Source organism: Watersipora subatra, chromosome 5 (genome assembly GCF_963576615.1).
Source record: "Watersipora subatra chromosome 5, tzWatSuba1.1, whole genome shotgun sequence".
Lineage (NCBI taxonomy): Eukaryota > Metazoa > Bryozoa > Gymnolaemata > Cheilostomatida > Watersiporidae > Watersipora > Watersipora subatra.
This window is the reverse complement of record NC_088712.1, coordinates 49,729,427-49,749,068: the sequence shown is the minus strand read 5'-3', so window position 1 is coordinate 49,749,068 and position 19,642 is coordinate 49,729,427. Positions and strand designations below refer to the sequence as shown.

Below are 19,642 nucleotides of genomic sequence, written 5' to 3'. Positions count from 1 at the left end.
AAATATCCAAGAATTTGATTCTTCTTGATTGAATACAGCTCATCTTGTTTGTTCTTTTCACTACAAAATCAAAATCTTCATCTTCTGTGTCTTGAAGACATCGAAGTAGAGGTCCTTTCATCACATTCAGGTCGTAGTTTTGTGAATTAAATCCTAGAATCGGAATACATGAGATGAATTTGTCGAAACGTTCAAATAAATGACGAAATCCCTCTCTTGAATGGTATACTCGAGGATTGGAAAATTTGCAGAATTTAAATCTTTCTTCAACTTTTCCTTGCTTTTCAGCTTTTGCCTTCATCATCTGTCTAATGTAGTAAAGTTTTTTTTCAAGGATATCCCGGGCTTCATCAGCAATTTGGGAAATATACTGAACAAAAAAAGATATACAAGAATCAGTATCTCCCTCACTTACAAAACACTTTGGATCCTTAAATCCGGGTACATTTGAACAAACTGATATACTCATCAATTCGTGTCTCGATGTGAATGTAACCGAATTGGAATTTGGTGGAAGGTCGGATTTTGGAAGATAACACTCAATATCATAGGTGATTAAAAAAGGATAATAAGTATCTTCCTCAGCCACGGATATTCCTATCTCTCGTTTCAGTTGTTCGAAAATTGTAGGTGTTGCCTTAAACTTTCCTCCTTCGAAGATGAAGTTTGTTACTGTTTCTTGACTACATTTATGTCTCTTGAAATTTCCTCTTTTTGTAAAGCTCACTTCACAGGAAGGACAACTAAACCCTTTAGTATAAGCATTAACATCCTTGATGAAACTGAAATGAGAGTTCTGCAAATCGAGGAAGAGTTCCTTTCCCTCTTTTTGGGTCGATGTCCAGATGACTGTTGAGGTTTCATCAGCATTCAGAGATAATACGGTTATACGGATGTCAAAACACTTCTCAAGAGAAATTAAGTCTCCTAACTCAATTCCAGGAAAATTCTTCATCAGATCTTTGGAGGATGAGGAAGGAGAAGAAATGTGTTCCGAGTACTTTTGAAATAGCATCTTCACAAGTTGCTGTTTTGGTCTTTGTCTGGTGCAACTACATCGCTTTGAACACTCACACATCTCCTTCAATGCTAAACATCTGAAGAAACAGAGATTGTCTGTGTAAGGAGTGCAGCTCATATAGATTACATGTCGATTGTTAAGAATGTGAGACGGAAGATCTGAAGCCACTCCTATTTGCCCCATTCCAATCAATTTATAGAAATAGAATGAAATATTGGTAATTACATTCAATTTCCAAGCTGTATTCGGGCGTTCTCGAATCGCTATAGCAGCAAGATCTTGTCTTGTCAATTCTTCAAAAAAATTCTGTAGTTCCTGTCTTGTTGTAATCAGTTTTGCTTTTTTGAAAATTGTAGCATTATTCGATGAAGCATGAAAATATCTTAATTCTCCTGAGGCTTTATGTTCAAGAATGCATCCCACACTACAATTTAATTTAGCTCTTGTTTGTAACCCATTCCAAGTTGTCAACATTTCGTTCCATATTCTTTCCGAATGGTTTGGAGTTGGAAGTTCTGCTTGAGGAATATTTCCATTCCATAAATTTACGTTTAACGTTTCAACAACTCTTCCTTGTCGTCTTTTTGTTTTCATAGCATTCCAATATCTTCTTATTAACTCATCACATGCCTCATCATCATTAACAGGAATGATATCCTGATTAACTTGTTCTCTTTCATTTTCGATAGGAACGATGGGCTCGACTCTATCATTAATACCAACTAAATTGTCATCATCAGCTTCCACTTCATTTTCGTTTCTTTCGATTTGATTTGTAGGTTGATCAGATAAATATCTATTTTCTTCGATTTCATTTGTATTTTCTTCTTCTGATACATCTGATTCATCGGATTCATCATCAGCAAGATTTCGAGTAATAGGAGTTACTGTTATCTTAGATCGTCTAAGATCTCCTCTTCCAATTTGAGTTGAAGCAGAACGAAATGAAGAATGATGAGAAACAATCTTTACTTTTTCGAAAATGAAAGGGGGATTGGAAACTTGTATAATAATCGAGGCATCATCATCATCATCATATTCGTGATATTGTTCCGAAGAATCATTAGTTGATGTTGTAAACGATTCTGAACTTTCATTCGATTGGAGATGAATGTGTTTAACATGTCTTTTGAGGATTGATTTTTTGTTAAATGAAGTCGAACATTCTAAGCAGATATATTTATTAGCTGAAACGGATGATACACTTCTTTCCCTACTTCTACTTCTTTCTCTATTATCAATTGAAGTGGAAGGAGCAGAATTTTCCGATGAAATTAAATTATGCTCTCGTGAAAGCTTGAACATCTTTGAGGAAGATTTCCAGCTGCCAAGAATTAAAAATCTCATTTTACTATTCTCTCTACATTTATTCATTCATTAAAAATTTTTTCCACCAATTATTGTAAATCAACTCACCTCATCAGATTTGCTCCAGTCTCCTTCTGAATGGGAAGATGCCGGATACATTTCCTTGATGTATTCAAATTTCGGAAATATATAATCCAGTGAAACAGAGATAATCCAAAGTTCTGAGAGAAGATTATACATAGATATCCAAATTGTAGAATTAATCCAAACTTTTGTGAGATATATAATCCAGTTAGTTCGGAGAAATATAATCCAGTGAAACAGAGATAATCCAAAATTCTGAGAGAAGATTATACATAGATATCCAAATTGTAGAATTAATCCAAACTTTTGTGCGATATATAATCCAGTTAGTTCGGAGAAATATAATCCAAAGTTCTGAGAGAAGATTATACGTAGATATCCAAATTGTAGAATTAATCCAAACTTTTGTGAGATATATAATCCAGTTAGTTCGGAGAAATATAATCCAAAGTTCTGAGAGAAGATTATACGTAGATATCCAAATTGTAGAATTAATCCAAACTTTTGTGAGATATATAATCCAGTTAGGTAAAGAAATAGTTCGAAGATCTGAGAATTTCATGTATAATAACTCCAGGAAAAAAGTCTCGATAATGGTGAGCCCATCAAACTTAGCTGTATTTATACTAGTCAAGTTCAAGGAGGTGGAACCCGGACAAAAGTTATAAATCTCTTCTAATCCATCTTGTCTCACTCAACTTTCGTGAAAATTGAATTTCGTGAAAGTGAATTTCGCGAAATTGGATTTCGCGAAATTGGATTTCGCGAAATTACACATTATATATATATTATATAGTCAACTTTCGCGAAATTGAATTTCGCGAAAAGTGAATTTCGCGAAATTGGATTTCACGAAATTATATATTATATAGTCAACTTTCGCGAAATTGGATTTCGCGAAATTACACATTATATATATTATATAGTCAACTTTCGCAAAATTGAATTTCGCGAAAAGTGAATTTCGCGAAATTGGATTTCACGAAATTATATATTATATAGTCAACTTTCGCGAAATTGAGTTTCGCGAAAAGTGAATTTCGCGAAATTGGATTTCGCGAAATTACACATTATATATATTATATAGTCAACTTTCGCGAAATTGAATTTCACGAAATTGGATTTCGCGAAATTACACATTATATATATTATATAGTCAACTTTCGCGAAATTGAATTTCACGAAATTGGATTTCGCGAAATTACACATTATATATTATATAGTCAACTTTCGCGAAATTGAATTTCGCGAAAGTGAATTTCGCGAAATTGGATTTCGCGAAATTATACATTATATATATTATATAGTCAACTTTTGCGAAATTGAATTTCGCGATTTTCAATTTCGCGTAGTCTTCTGATATTATGGATGATGCAGCTAAATTTATCAAAACTCATTAATCATTTGATGAGGAGAATTGTATATAACCAGCAGAATTTTACTAAAACGATATCAGTTCTTCATTCAAACTCAGAGAATTAACACACTACACAACTATGGAGGATAATACTCAATCTGGAGTGATAAAACTTGGATCGAATAGTTCAGTGAAGATGACGAAAAAGAGAATTTCACCTGTAACTCTTTCTAACACGACTCCTCCAACGAAGAAAAAGAAATCCAACCAAATCGAAACGAATTTGGAGCAAAGGGCAAAAGATGTGGCAGACAAGTTAAGAACATTAAGTAAGGATACTTTAATGGAGGCAAAATCACTGCAGAAAATGACAGACCTTTCAGTAGGATTGATTATGGAGGTGACAAAAACGGAAGAAGCTCATTCGATCCATGGAGCGTGCTGTATCATTCACTTCAACTATGTGGAAAATGGGATTACTAAATCTACTGCTGTATTTGCTCCAAAACGATTTCTAGATGAATCGCTGTCTTATCCAAGTATTATGGTATATCTTGGATTAAAACCTAAGAGTAATGGACAGGGAAGTTACCATGACTTAAGACGAGTAACAGAAGGAACCTCAACTCCCTTGGACATGAAACGCACTCTAGCCAATCTGAGATCGAAGAGACTTGAAAAACTTATACAACTTTTCGAGACTCGTCATCTCAAGGAGTTCAAAGCACCATCTATTTTCTACTATCACAATGTTGGAACAAGTGAATACAAAGATGCTGAAGGCAAGGTGAATGTGGTACCAACTGTAGCATTTTCAACCAAAGTTGATGGAGAGGAAGTTCAATGAACTTTAACGATGCCTTCTAGATATGCCCTTTCGTTGAAAGAAAATTATCCGGGTATCATTATATACAAGGGACTAGTAACATCTCACAATACTCGCGAATACTACGATGTAGTAGTCATGGGACATGAAGAAGCAAGCAGATTTTACGAGAGTTCACAATGCAAAAAGGAATCTGCTATCATAGATATTTCCGATGACGATGAGTGAATGATAAACAACTCGATACAAACTTCGTTATAAAGATTGTACATGAACATTTTCTTATGTATATATTCAATGTTTCATTTATACTATATTATCTTTATTGTGTCCTATCTACTTGAACATTTTCATATATTTCAAGTTAAACATAAACTATTTTATTTTTATTGAAACAAAATGATGATGGAAATAATGAATAATACATATAAATATATCTTTTAAAGTGAATAATTTTGTAATAAAACTGATCTTTCATTCAACATATTAATTTATCCAACAAATTTCAATCTTACATACAAAAAAATACAAAAAAAAACCGAAAATAAATTCCTTAAAATTCTTAACCATTCAAGAGCTTCAACATTACAAAATCATCAAATCTTCAAAAAATAACTTTGTACATAAACACTTTCTCAAATATATTCAATGTTTCAAATATATAACAATCTCCGGAAAATCAACCCCTCGGTGTCCCAGATATTAACCCCCTCACTCATCCGGTAATCTCTCGCTCTCCTCGATAATCCGCGAGATCCACTCCGGAAAACCAACCAGCCCTCGATGTCCCTGATATTCACCCCCCACTAATCCACCGATAATCCGCGACGATTCGGCCGACTAATCCGCAACGATTCCCCCGACTAATCCCGCGATAATCCACGTTTAATCGGATGACTCATCCCCCACTAATCGGATGACTCATCCACAGATAATCCGCCGATTACGCCGGGAGCGGATCCATACCCCCTCGAATTCAACCCCCTACTCTACACCACAATTTCCCCCCAAACCCCAACATCTCATTCAACTCCACGCAATTCAATCTACACCCCTAGCCAATTTAATTCGCAACCCCCTTTTTCTATCCCCCCGCTGGATCCGTCACTTTTTTGTGTAGATCTGCTCTCTACACACTACTTGCGAATACATAAGTGTCCTAGGGAAATGGGCAGAGCGACTGTTATGTCGCCCAGGGATTACGTGTTTGTCACAATTTCCATTTCCATAATTCATTTCCATATTATTTCCATTTCCATAACATTTCCATAATTCATTTCCATATTATTTCCATTTCCATAACATTTCCGTAATTTATTTCCATATTATTTCCATTTCCATAAAATTTCCATAATTTATTTCCATAATTTATTTCCATATTATTTCCATTTCCATAACATTTCCATAATTCATTTCCATAGTTTTTACAATTTCCATAATTTATTTCCATTTCCATAACAAGACCATAATTCATTTCCATATTTTTCCCATTTCAATAACATTTCCATAATTCATTTCCATATTATTTCCACTTCCATAACATTTCCACAATTTATTTCCATATTATTTCCATTTCCATAACATTTCCATAATTCATTTCCATATTATTTCCATTTCCATAACATTTCCATATTTCTAAAATAAAATTTCCATATCCATTTCCATAAAATTATGGAAATATTTATGTTTATGGATATGGAAAAGTAAACATTTCCATAATATGTTTAGCGATCCCTGATGTCGCCACATGAAAATTTTTTAGAAATTAATTTCTGGTCTGTTTGTTGTCTTTTTTTAATATAATATTTTCTGTTACCAACAAAAAATAAGATATTTTGTGAAAAAAAACGATTGCTTTTACAACGAACAAAGAATCTGAAAAAAAATTTGTGAATAATTTTGGGAATTTTGTCTGTAGCTTGTTTCTGCTTTCTGAATGTTTTCCCTCATTGCAACAAATATTTTTCTTGTCATGGCAACCTCCAAACGAAATTACCAATATTCCTTTAATGCTGCAAGTAGTAATACTGCTAGTACCAGCAGTGTTAATAGGATGAGAGACATTTAGAGTGACAGTTATATGAAGCAATGACTTGAAACACGTTTATTAACTTTAATTGTCTTTGCCTGTATTATAGAATCATAACAAAAGTATACAATATCATAAACAAGAGTGTATCAATGATTTTTGCAATCGATTTGTTAAAAGTTTAATTTGCCCAGGGTGCCTGATACAGCCCAAAAAATTTGCTTGCAAAAAGGTTAACTTTAAGAATGCTTAAACATGCAGCGATAGCAACATAACAGAATTCATAACTGTGAATATAGTTTAATAAACTTAAATTAGTTCACTTTAAAAAAAGATATGATGAAGTATAATAATCATTAAGATAATAAATTTACGTTATTACATTTACTTGTAAAATACATGTGATGAACTGCTATTAGCGTGATAGCTGATCATAGCATCTGCTGATGACATCAGCTATCAGCAGAAATAACCAAATTGATAGCAAGGTTGTGTAGGTATTGATTCATGCAAGGTTAGTACCCAAAGTAATTTTAAGTATATACAATAAAAACATATAATATATTTTATAATATATTATATATATCTAATATATATATCCGACTAAAAACTATAAACTCACCCAATATGGCACATCTTAAGTGTTTCCAGAGCTCGTTAGATGATGAACTCGGCTTTAACGATTTCAAAATCTTTGCTAAACAACAAAAACAGATACAATTATTTGTATCACAAAAAAGACTAAAGCTTGATGTGTGAAAAGGATATAAATACAGGTAGTGCTAGTAGTAAAAATGTTGAGACTTGCTCAGGAGTTACAGTTACACTTAAAGTTATGCTCTTAATATTGTAACTACACTAGTTTAACTGAAAAGACAGATACACGTGGTTATCTCTATCAAATTGCTTATCACCACTGCTTATTTGCACTTGTCAGAGAATTACCAGAAAGTACTTGTGCTGTTATTGGCACTATCATAAAACTCATTCCACTTTACTGCTACTACTTGCTTCATTTTTTCAGTTGCTTTTCATGTGCGACTATAGTATTTTCAAGGACTCATGATTGCCATTCTCATGACAGTGTCGGAAGAGATAAAGACACCAACCTTGGCATCTATCAGGCAAAAGTATGACGAGGAGAATATAATAACAATGAAATTACCAAAATGAAAAATAATAAAAAGAAATATTCGCCTTTAGGAAGTTATAAAATGTCTAACATTTCTATCTTGCATTGTAATCAGTTGCAGGCATTGCGTATTGGGTCATTCATTTGTAAACATAGAATGCTGTCAATCATCCTAATCACTATTCAGAAATTTCCCTTCCTTGAAAACTAGATGCAAAACAGTGTTGAAAGTCTTTGATATGCTTAGAAATATCGGGCAATAAAAATTTTTGTATGCATGCTGATGCTTTTAATCTTTAGTGGCAAAATTAGTAAGTCATTCTAACTATCTACAAACTTTATAGCATGAAAATGAAAGAGCATGCTTGTATGGTTATTGCTAATTGTAATATTTAATGCTGTCACCTTATATTTTATTAAAGGTCTGTGACAATGACAAACTCAATGCATTTTGAGACAAGTAGGCCTACAGGGAAAACAATTTTACTTTGGTCATAAGTGAGGTAATACCTAATATCCTCATAAAAATAATATACAGTCAAACATGGATAACTCGAGCTTCACGGAACCGAGCAAAAGTGTTCAAGTTATCAGAGCGTTCAAGTTATCAGAGCACTGTCACAAGTCCATGAATTTTTTATTTATTAGTAGATACATGCACATATACAAACTATAATAGAAATCAAAAGCACAAATGGCTTGTTTCAAATTAAATGCTTCTAATTTAAATTTTAAAACTTTTTTATCAAAAAGTTTTAAATTTTAAAACTTTTTTATCAAAAAGTATAGGAGATTTTTCTATCATTTGAGATTGTTTTGTCGTTTGAGGTGATGTTATTGCCAAGACGTTTTTCAGATTAAAATTGGCAAAACTTGACCGTTGTTGAAATGCTCAGAAGAAAAGACATCTTTTTCTTTTGAGCGTTTCAACAACGGTCAAGTTTTGCCGATTTTTCTTGAAGTTTATGCGAAGGTCACCTCACTTTTCCATGCTTCTGAAAGGCGATCTCTAAGCGGATGTTTGGTAAAAATCAAAATTCACAAAACCTTTAGAAACATCGTTGACAAAAATATTTTGCCGACGGTGGTAATAACGATGCCTATGATTTACGAAAAGTTGAGGTTTACCTCTGTGACTTGGAATAAAGTGATTTTCTAAAGCGATAACAACTGTCTCGGTAGCATTTGGGCAAAAAACTGTTCTAATTAACAGAGTTGAGGTCGAGTTATCTAAAGCAACTTATCATTACGTGGGAACGGACCAAAGAAACCGTTCGAGTTAATCATGTGTTCGAGCTATCCGTGGGCGAGTTATCCATATTTGACTGTATATATATGATAATTTAGTAGACATTCAGCGAAGCCTTAACAGGGGTCAATGAATTTGTAGCATAATGTCATTGTAGTTGTGTAGTGATCTACTTGTCTAGCTAAAACGCTTATGAGTGATGCTTTATTAACACATCGCATCGAGTGTTGTAGTCAGAAACTCGTAAAGAGCACAGGTGTCATTTAGTGGGATATTGCCGAAGCCGAGCCGTAGGCTACACACGCAAAAAACAACAAAGGTCCACGTAGTTACGAGCAAAAGCAAAAGTATCCATCCAAATATCTCACCAATCCGATGAGCAACACACACAAAAACTACACCAATTGACAGGACCACCAACCATGTCAAAATATTTCAAGTTTCTAGTCATGTCTTGTACAACTCACTTTATGGTTTCCCAAAACTTATCTCTAAGTCCCTATTAATTTGAGACTGTCCAATTGCTGTTTCCGAAATGGTCGCTGCTTGCTTAGCGTCCTGCTGCAACACCTCAGTAACTATTGGGGAAATGTTCGGGAGCACTCAGCGAACACTAACTAACACTCAGCGATGCCCCGATAGTTACTGAGGTGTTGAAGCAGGACGCTAGGCAAGCAGCAACCATTTCGAAAACAGCGATCGGACAGTCTCAAATTAATAGGGACTTGTAGAAAAGTTTTGAGAAACCATAAAGTGAATTGTACAAGACATGACTTGAAAGTTGGAATGTTTTGACATGATGAGTGGTCCTGTTGATTGGCTTAGTTTTTGTGTGTGCTGCTCATCGGATTGGTGAGATATTTGGATTGATACTTCTGTTTTTGCTCATAACTACGTGGACCTTTGTTGTTTTTTGTGTGTGTAGCCTACGGCTCGGCCTCAGCAATATCCAGCTAAAGGACACCTGTGGTAAAGAGTGTGAGTTTATGAAAAATATCCAACTACAGAAAAAATAATTCCACATAATTAATTACAGACAGCTGAATTTAATCACTAAAATGCTCAACTTTCAATTTATATTAGCGGCTTTTGTATATATGTTACAAATTGAACATCTCTGTCCACATGTACATATTTGTTTGCGTGCCACCACGTTGTCATCTTTTGTAAGCCATTATCGTACTAAACTAGCTGATATTGGAAGTGAAAAAAATTGAAATCATTTGAATAAACTATTTTAGCCATTCACAGATATGTCAGTTTTCCTCACAAGTGTGCACTAAACTATGTCACATCGCCTTTTACTGCTGAGGCAGATAAATAGAAAAGCTCCCAGGGTGCAGTGTATTGAAAATATCCCTACTGCAAAGACTTATTACATAGACAGAGGTAAATCCATATTGAACAACTAGGTCCAGATTGATCGGTTAAAAGTGTAAATGTGGTACACTTGTTCGGAACAAATATCGACATATAATCTAAATACCAATATAAATTAAACTTTCACGACATTCAATATGAGAATATATCAATTAAAAACCGTCTGAGAGAGTAAAAACTGTGGTACCGTATAAAGTGAATTGGCGTTTGACAGGATTTTCCAAACATTTGCGACCTTCAAGTATTTGACGAGTCAGCACGACTCGATGGCGACGGGGCTGCACATACGTTAGTAATTAGGTCAATCTATAGACTACTATGATAAGCTGCAAAGATAATTAACTTACTCGAGATGGAAATAAATTTAATCCAATACTGCAACCGATGAAGAAAATATTCCAACGATGATGAGCTAAATAATATATCCTCTGGTTAAAGCCAAGTGAATAAACGCCCTTATAAAATCCAATAGTCGCAGCAAGAATGAGCGTTTGCTAGTAACTACTAGCTTCTATATAAAGCTTCCTCGTAGGCGCGCATCAATCAATTACTCCTCTACCCAGTAGGCGGAGTTACAATAGCAGAGCGAGTGGACCAATAAATGTTGCGTCTACATGCTTTACTCAGAGTCGTTTAAGGAAAGTTTTGCCACCAACAGAGTCTATACAAACGCATGGAAAGTTCCAAATAGGGATGGCATTTCAGTTTGGACATGTGTGTGCGACTATCGTTGGAGTTGTTGTCCCACCGATAGTTATCGAGTTATCAATAAGCAGACAGAGTTCACCGATAGTTATCGCTTGACTTAGCAGCTGGTAAAACTATCGTATTATCGTGCCTGAAAAGAGCGAGGATTGTGGGAAGGAATAGAAAAAACTGCAAAAGCAACGTATATCTGCAAAACTATCGGGTTATATTATTTGATAACGATATACATGTACAAGTTACGGATGTTTCGATATGCTACAAAAAGGCAACATATTCATATCGAGAAAACAACTACCGACTATCGCGGTCAGGTATTATTGCAGCGGCTCAAAACCTGGTCAGTTTCTGGGTCGTTTTGTAGGGGTGGAGCATAATCCGGAAATACAAAAGCTTTAAAGTTAGTCGAACCCCTGCAAACGTTTAGTTGTTGAGAAATCGAGTAGTTATCATTTTGTTTAACATAATATCACGTAAGCATATTTTCCGAGCATTTTTTTTAATTACTAGAAATTCCACTGTCATACAGCCCACGACCAAAGAGATGGCCAGAGATACTGGCAAAAAAATAAAAGGTACTGATGGTTGAGAAATGCAACATTAGCAATCAAATGGCTCTGCAGTGCAATAGGATAACTGCAATGGTAGCTGTAATGTACTGGGTGTGGGTGTTATTATATACAACAATAAGCAATAATGAATGGAAAAGATGTTTATATTTTCCCCCTGCAATAGGAGAAATGCAATATTGGCCAATATTAGAAGTAAAATGCACTGATATTCTTAGAATAATCAATTTTATTAATATAGTAATAATAGAAAAAACAATACACAATTTTGATTACATTTCAAAACGTAATAGGTAGCAATATCGAGAAGTGGTATTTATATAGGTTTTTAGAAAATTTATTTAAAAAGTGTTTGGTCATGACAAACAACAACAATGAAAGGAAAATATTACACGTTTATATCTCTCCCTTGCAATAGGAGAAATGCAATGTTGGCCAATATTATAAGTAAAATGCACTGATATTATTAAAATAACCAATATTGTTAATATAGTAATACAGCAATAATAGAAAACCTATGAGCGTTCATGCGTCTCGAAGATTTCTGCAAACTGCAGCAAAATAAAAGCTGTTATTAAAGTGTTATAAAGCTGTAGGCCTAATTTACTGTAATGTATGTAATTCAACAACAATAAAGAAATATGTTTATTATAACTCTGAAATGCAAAATTAGAAGTAAAATGGCAAGCTACTGTGTACTATACACAATTTGAAAGTTGGTTGCGTTGAATGTGGAATGGTTTTGATAAGCGATCTTTAACAGAAAGCGAATAAGAGTATTCACGCGTATAAAACTGTAGCAAAATAAAAAATGTTCTCGTCATGAAGGGGCGTTGTAGTTCGGCCCTAGCTTGTACATAAGTTGTAAAGAATTTCGGTTAACGTTTCAAATAATGAAACCTTCGGTGATTGGACAAAAAACACAGGCTGATAAACTGTGTACCACAATTTCGTACCTGTAAATCCGTCTACGCCTCAAACGGTCTACGTTTATTACAGAAACCTTCGAATAAATTCGATTACAAGTGAGAAATGCCATAGACTGATGAAATGAGCACGGTTTTATCGTGAAATGCGCACTGCTAAATAGTTCTACAATCGGTCGCACGGCTTTATTGGTGTTTCAATTTTCGGTCTTAATTTTTATTAAACCGAGCTTTTCAAGCTTTTTGTGGCAATTTACGTTCAAATTAATCTGTCTATTTGTGTATAATCCGATCGGATGGGTAAGTTTTAAGATATTATCGTTGGTTTACAAAGACTTGGTAACATATTTAAATAGGTTTAAATGTGTTTTGTATCGTTATTATACTTTAACGACTTTAAATTCCGATGCTTAAATTTTTTGATGAAATTTCTTGACGAGGGTTCGTCTCATTGTTGATGAATAATTTTCGTAAGTTGTGTGCGCATGCATTTATCATAAAACTCCCACACTTCCGCTCCGCTCGTGTGGTCGTGGGACAAATATGAGTTCTTTTAGCAAAATAACATAGAGTATTTACATAGCTGTTTATCGTAGTTTTTTCTTGTTAAAAATAAATGGTAACACGTTCAGAAAACGGAAAAAATCTTCTCAAAAATATACCATTAATTATTCTGTATTCGTTTATATTTGAAAAATAGTTTTATATTTTTTTTAAATATGAATACACTTTTGTAAAGCGGTATTACATAAAGTATTGAAAAGTTACGATTATGTTCTGAACAAATAAAATGCACATTAAAACGGTTGTCCACTTTGTTACCATTTTGAGAGCCTAAAATGATTCTATTTTATTTCACTGTAAATAATAGTATTAGCATCTCATTAGGCATTGATTGTAAAAATGAAGGCAACAGAAGACATCAGTTTCTTATCTTTACTGTATTTGCTGCAAGCACACACTTTTTTAACAACTAACTTTATATTACTACTAAGTCTCAACTGTAGCACATTTTGAAACAACGACAGTATGTAGCTACCTAAGGAACAACCATTTAATTGTGTATCTCAAATTTTATTTGAACTTGTTACTACAATGGTGCGCTCTCAGTAGCACCGCCAGGCCTAGGCTGTATCTCATCAGTTTGGTTCACAAAAAGTGTAGGAGAGGAGGCAAGGTAAAGCAAGTTTTTGTAGTCTTCTGCAATGCAGGGCAGTTATATTTTCGGACTAGACAGCCTGCCTGTGATCAGTAGTCCTCAGTAGTCAGAGTTGCTTACTGCTTGCAATTTGTCTTAAAAAATTAATTGAAATGCTCTGCATATTCATATTGCTTCAACCCTAAAAGAAGACCTCAGTGGGTCATCATGTATTCATAACTGACTTTTTGTATTCATCATTTCATCTTCTATATAGGCCTACCTACAGGCCTCCCGTGCCTGTAGTCGGCAATCATGTCGGTAGGTTATCGAAACCTCGATAGCTGAATGACATGATCGCTGACGACAGTCAACTTCTACGAGGAGCCTGAGGGCCTACCAAATATATTTTTTAATTGCAGTGCATTTAAGCATTATGCCGCTCCTTCTTGCCTCATTGTTAGACGAGGCTGAGCAAGCCATCAAAGCCCATGAAATCGAATATGGCAACAAGGTTTACATAAACCATGAGGACGGCATATTCAACAAGCATGAAAGACTTTTTGAAGGTACTCTCATATCCTTAAAGCACTTTTTCTCCACTGCCTAATTTGTGATCTTGTGTTAAAAATGAACATTTTATACTTTGGATATTTTAGTGTAACCTTGATTGTGAAGTGTAACCTTGATTGTAAAATGTAGGCCTATGCTTGGTTGTTGTGCAATAGAAGTACATGTCAATGGAAGCTTATATGTTTTATGCTGCAGTTTTATGAAGCCCTTTTTGGTTTGTTTTTGTACCATGTGATCTATGACGTCGCAGGCCCTACTTGAAGCAGAGTTGACACAATTTTCATCAGTTCACTAGCAACTCACACTGGATACACACCATCTACCTCTCAGCAATAAAGGATTACTCTCTATAGACACTTCAACTATTAAGCTTAATTTGACGAAGTGGATATTTGTGTATATACAGACATGCAGTGGATTACAATCAAGCTTATAGTGCAGCCTTGATTAGAAAATATACATGGGCTTCAGTGTACAAGCATTGGCATGCAATTGAAATGACATTAAAAATCATTGTATATATTAATAACTACATTCAAGCAAGCAATAAATGTATCAAGCATCATATACCTGCAGCAGTTAGTTCCCAATTGAGTGTTAGCAATCAAGTAAGGCTAAAAACCTACAACGTCTTCAGCCAATGAATCTAAAAAATCTGTACCATGTTTCTTAATTTTAAAATTTTATCTGCTCTACTTTAGCAAGGTGAAGATATTTGGAGAGGTAAGAACGTCATTCATGACAGTCAAGGCTATTTATGTATGTATGGCGAAGAAAAAGAGTATGGCGAAGAAAAAGAGTATGGTTGCATGTACGGCCCTGAAAGACAGCAAACCCAGAAGGAAAAGTACAAAGAACAGCGGAGGGTAAGTTACCGGTACACCAAGAATATTTTACTCAGCCTATTATAAGGGATATTTTTGGACAGCAAAACTCGGTCATTGTATGTCCAATATATTTAGACAGGGCTATCCTTCCATGTCTTTGCAAATGCACAGATAGTATAGTATGGATTTTACATAGAGATGATAAATAATATTTATTATTTTTATGGATTTTAATTTGTCTTTTTTCTGAAATAGCTATCTTGTAACAAAAGCATGCGTGCACATTTATATTCTTGTAAGCCGAAATCAGAGAATGCAGTAAATCTAAGTCTACACTACTGTGAGGGTTGCGACATGTCTAAGCTGTATTCGATACTTTGCTTTCGGTCTCACAGTACATCAAAGTTCAAAAACATTTTCTCTTATTTTAATTCATCTACACTCTCATAGAAATTTGGTAGAATTGCAAAGAAACAAGTACTTGATTGGAATGCTCAGATACCATATCCTTGACCCAATAGCAAGTGAAGTTTACGGCAATCTGTCTCATTTTTCTTGAGAATTTCTCATCCCGAGGCCTCACACATGCGCCAGATAGTGTTATATCGCAGTTCACACCTTTGGTTAAACTTGGACGTAATATTTTATTTTACATTTAATATTTCGCACCTAAAATTTGCAAAAACAACCATTAAAAGTAAGATAAAATGAATGCTTATTTTGGAGCCCTGGCAACAAGGCCTTTGTTTGGACTCTTTTGCCAATTTGAATTTAGTTAGATTGTGCCCACAAATATAAATATGCTATACATGTGCATAAATTCATATATGTTGTCACATGGTGTCGATATACATAATTTACGTATTGTTTACATTTTTAGTCACAGAATCCAACAAAGAGACCGCATCCTCAAGACAATACATCTGATAGTAACACAGAGGTACTCACTCCATAACCAGCAATAACATTTTAGGCAAATCGTGCAATATTAATTATGGTTAAATGTGGAATTTCATTGGTAGGCGGATCTTCAAGCCATTTATAGCCCTAGATTAGTAGCTAGAAAAACGTGAATTTATAGTAGGATAATGCAGAAGAACCCCTTGTGTAGGCAGGATTAGGTTTTAGAAACAAATTATTTGCTGCCAACTGATATTTGTTAAGTTGCCTGTTCACACCCAGCCAAACGTTCAATGCCTCAAGCCTTCTGATTTATAGCTCACGGTAAGGAGGAAATGCAGTGCGTGCTCAGGACGGGTAGGAGTAAGAGCAGAGGCTATGCGAGCTTCCATAGATGTGGGAAGCATTTACGAAACGCCACAAACGACAGCATTATAGATGTAACTCAGACACCTGATGTTAGTTTCATACCTAACAGTCCGGTGAGTGGTAATATTCAGTAACTCAGTTTTAAAATTAGAACCCTGTTGCATGATGCTTTCGTGTCACTTTAGTGTAAGTGCTCAGTGTCTGAATTGGAGAGAGTTGTGCAGCGGTGCTCCCAAATCTTTGATTCCAGATTTGTAAAGCATATCAAATCGCTGGCATGCGTTTTGCTCCAAATCTAATCACTTAGAAGGGTGACTGCTCAGCTTTGAAATAAAATGAAAATAAAACCATCATCCACTATGTAATTGATGGTTTTAATTTGATTTAATTTACAAACTGGGTAATCCATTTTTATGGTGCTTTGATGCCAATCTCATGATTGGTGATTTGATGTAATTTGCAAATCTCTAATCAGGATTTGGGAGCATCTCTGGAGTTGTTATCAACTCTTTGAGAAATTGATAACAAGGTGCCACAACACCATCCGATTCATAGACTGAGTACTTGGACTAATTTCGCTGTTGTCTTCTACAAGTCAACTCTATGGGCTAAGCCGGTTGAGCAATGTAGGATCGGAGAAGATATATGAAGCCAGGAAATAATTGTGAAATAAAACTACTGTAAAAACAGTAAGAAAGTCAGGAACTAGCAAAAGCAGATTTGCCCGGTTCTTTGAGATCGCCAAATTAACTTCCAGCTAATCACAATGTCCAATGTAACTTTCCAATCTACTTCATTAAATTAACAAATAATATTCCTGTCAAAGTCAAAAATTGTCGCAAATAATCCCACTTGAATACTGCACTCGCAGTACTTTACAAGTTCAAAGAGATATAAATACACATGCTATGATTGTTTTTATTTTAGATCAAGGATCTCCAAGAGGAGTTTGCAGGGAGTAAGAAATGACAGAGCAAAATGCTTCCTGAATCTTGACGCTTTATAATACATGCAATATCTAGATAAGCATAGAACAAGTTTGTTCCCTATAGCTGTGGGTGAACTGGCAATGAAGGGAGGTCATGCCAGAGGGCATCTGGCGTGCCCTCCACCTCATTGCCAATTCATCTGCAGCCATAGAGAACAAACTTGTTCTAGATGGGAATACTTTTATATGCAAAAACTCAAACTGTTTCAGCTTGTACTGTGCTCAATTTTGAGTGAATATATTGATCAAATTAAAACATACCTACATACATAAAACATTGAGGATTTGCAACACTGATTTTTTTTTAAATAACCCAGACTTATATTCACTTATTTTCACATATCTACATGTAGTATATGTAGCCCTTTTCTACTGTGTTATTCTGTTCTCATTTGTGTTTGTTAAAGGCCTTTTATGGCTTTAGTGCTGATGTGGTAGTAATTAAGTTATGTGCAACATTTTCTTTTTATATCAAATAAAGTAAAATTATTAAACTTAACAATTTATCATGATAGATTCGTCCGATAACTAAAACAACCTACTTCCCATCATTGTTCCAGTGGTCCATCACCAGACATTTTGTCATTGCGCATCGACTTTTCAAACAATGTATGTTGTACAACGTCAGCAATGCCAATAGACATACATCATGCTAAAGGTTTTGTGTGTGCTGCCCTCTGATTTTCCAGAATTGGCTACATTGTGCTTGTGGAGGTAACGAGAAAGCTGCTAACAATGATGCACAACAATTGCCACATGCATAATTTATATTGGAGCAAGAAAATACATCATCATGCCAACAGTAAGAAAATATTTTTTGCCCAACAAATCAAGAAATTTTTTTTGGTCACACAATACTGTACATAAATAATAAATATATGGGCAAATTGACAAATGAATACCTACAGAGTGCGGTCATGTTCAAAATCTAAATAAAGTTGGCTGTTGGAGAAGTCGGTATTTGTAGTAAAGATAAGATAGACTAATGTCTTCTGTTGCCTTTTCACAATCTTTGTTTTACGATACGCTAGCATAAATTAATAGTTACAGTAAAATGAAATAGAATCTTCTTTAGCTCTCAGAATGGTAGCAAAGTAGACAATTATTTCAATGTGCATTTTATTTGGTTAGAACATAATCACAAATATTCAATAACTTATATAATACAGCGTTACATACATAAAAGTGCAATCATATTACAACGTATGTAACATATCTTTCATACACGCTGTATAAACGAATACAGAATAATTAATGATGTATTTTTGAGAAGATTTTTTTCCGTTTCGTGAGCATGTTACTATTTCGTCTTAACACGACAAAACTACGATAAACAACTATGTGAATACGTTATGCTAGTTTGATGAAAGATCTCATATTTTTGATTAAAGATTTGTCTAAAACGATGTTTATGCTTTATTTTGTTACAAAAAATAAAAAGATTACAGACTAAATTTCTAACCGACTAGACATTGGCACTTGCTTAAAACCTCGTCGCTTAGTGCCGACAAAACATTTGCATTTCCAGATTAAGCTCCACCTCTACAAAACGACCCAGAAACTGACCAGGTTTTGAGCCACTGCAATTATACCTGACCGACTATCGCAGTCGACTATAGAGCTATCGTGCCACCCTAGTTCCAAACAAACATCGGCCATGCCTACTTTTACATAGAATTACAATGGACCATTCTTACCTGTCTCTACTTTGGGGAGCCTTAGAGCACTATCAAGTATACCACAAGGAAGCTCAGGTTTTGCTCCAACTCACACTTCGGTTATAGAGGTGACAACTCTATATTTACAAATTTTCTGCTACTTCATAGTAAATAACTCTATGATATGTGCTAGAATGTTTTTGCTAAATTGTGTTTACTTGCAACTTCACAACTTTAGGCACCCAAACAAACAATTTAATGTATTCACAGTAATAATTATATTTATAACACCATTACTTGCCAGTTTTTTGTTCTTAGTAGTTATAAAATTTATAAACAGGCTTGTTTTAAGCAAATTAATGGACAACCGCAAATTTATTACGAACAATGATTGTAACAGAAAGTGCAAAAAGTATGTAGTACCAGGGCAGTATCCACCTGTTTGAAAATGGTACTGCAGAGAGAGAGAGAGTCCAAGAGGGGTACCAAGCGCCCTCTTGGTGGGGGGAGGGGGGTCCAGGGTTTCTCAACCCCAACCCCCTCAAGGAAAATTTTTAGTATAACTAGTCAAAATGGTGCAAATCTAGCACACTCGGCTCCTGA

General features: G+C 34.8%; 1 protein-coding gene and 1 long non-coding RNA gene across 2 annotated transcripts in view; one reads left to right on the top strand and one right to left on the bottom strand.

Moving 5' to 3' along the window:
• Positions 1-19,642, bottom strand: part of LOC137396818 (neural cell adhesion molecule 1-B-like) — a 474,203-nt gene that overhangs the window by 208,466 nt on the left and 246,095 nt on the right. The gene's annotated exons all lie outside the window — the stretch shown is intronic.
• LOC137397013 (uncharacterized) lies at positions 14,251-16,064 on the top strand. The gene is made up of 3 exons (XR_010978698.1): positions 14,251-14,293; positions 14,999-15,163; positions 16,005-16,064. It is a non-coding gene; the product is annotated as an uncharacterized lncRNA (long non-coding RNA).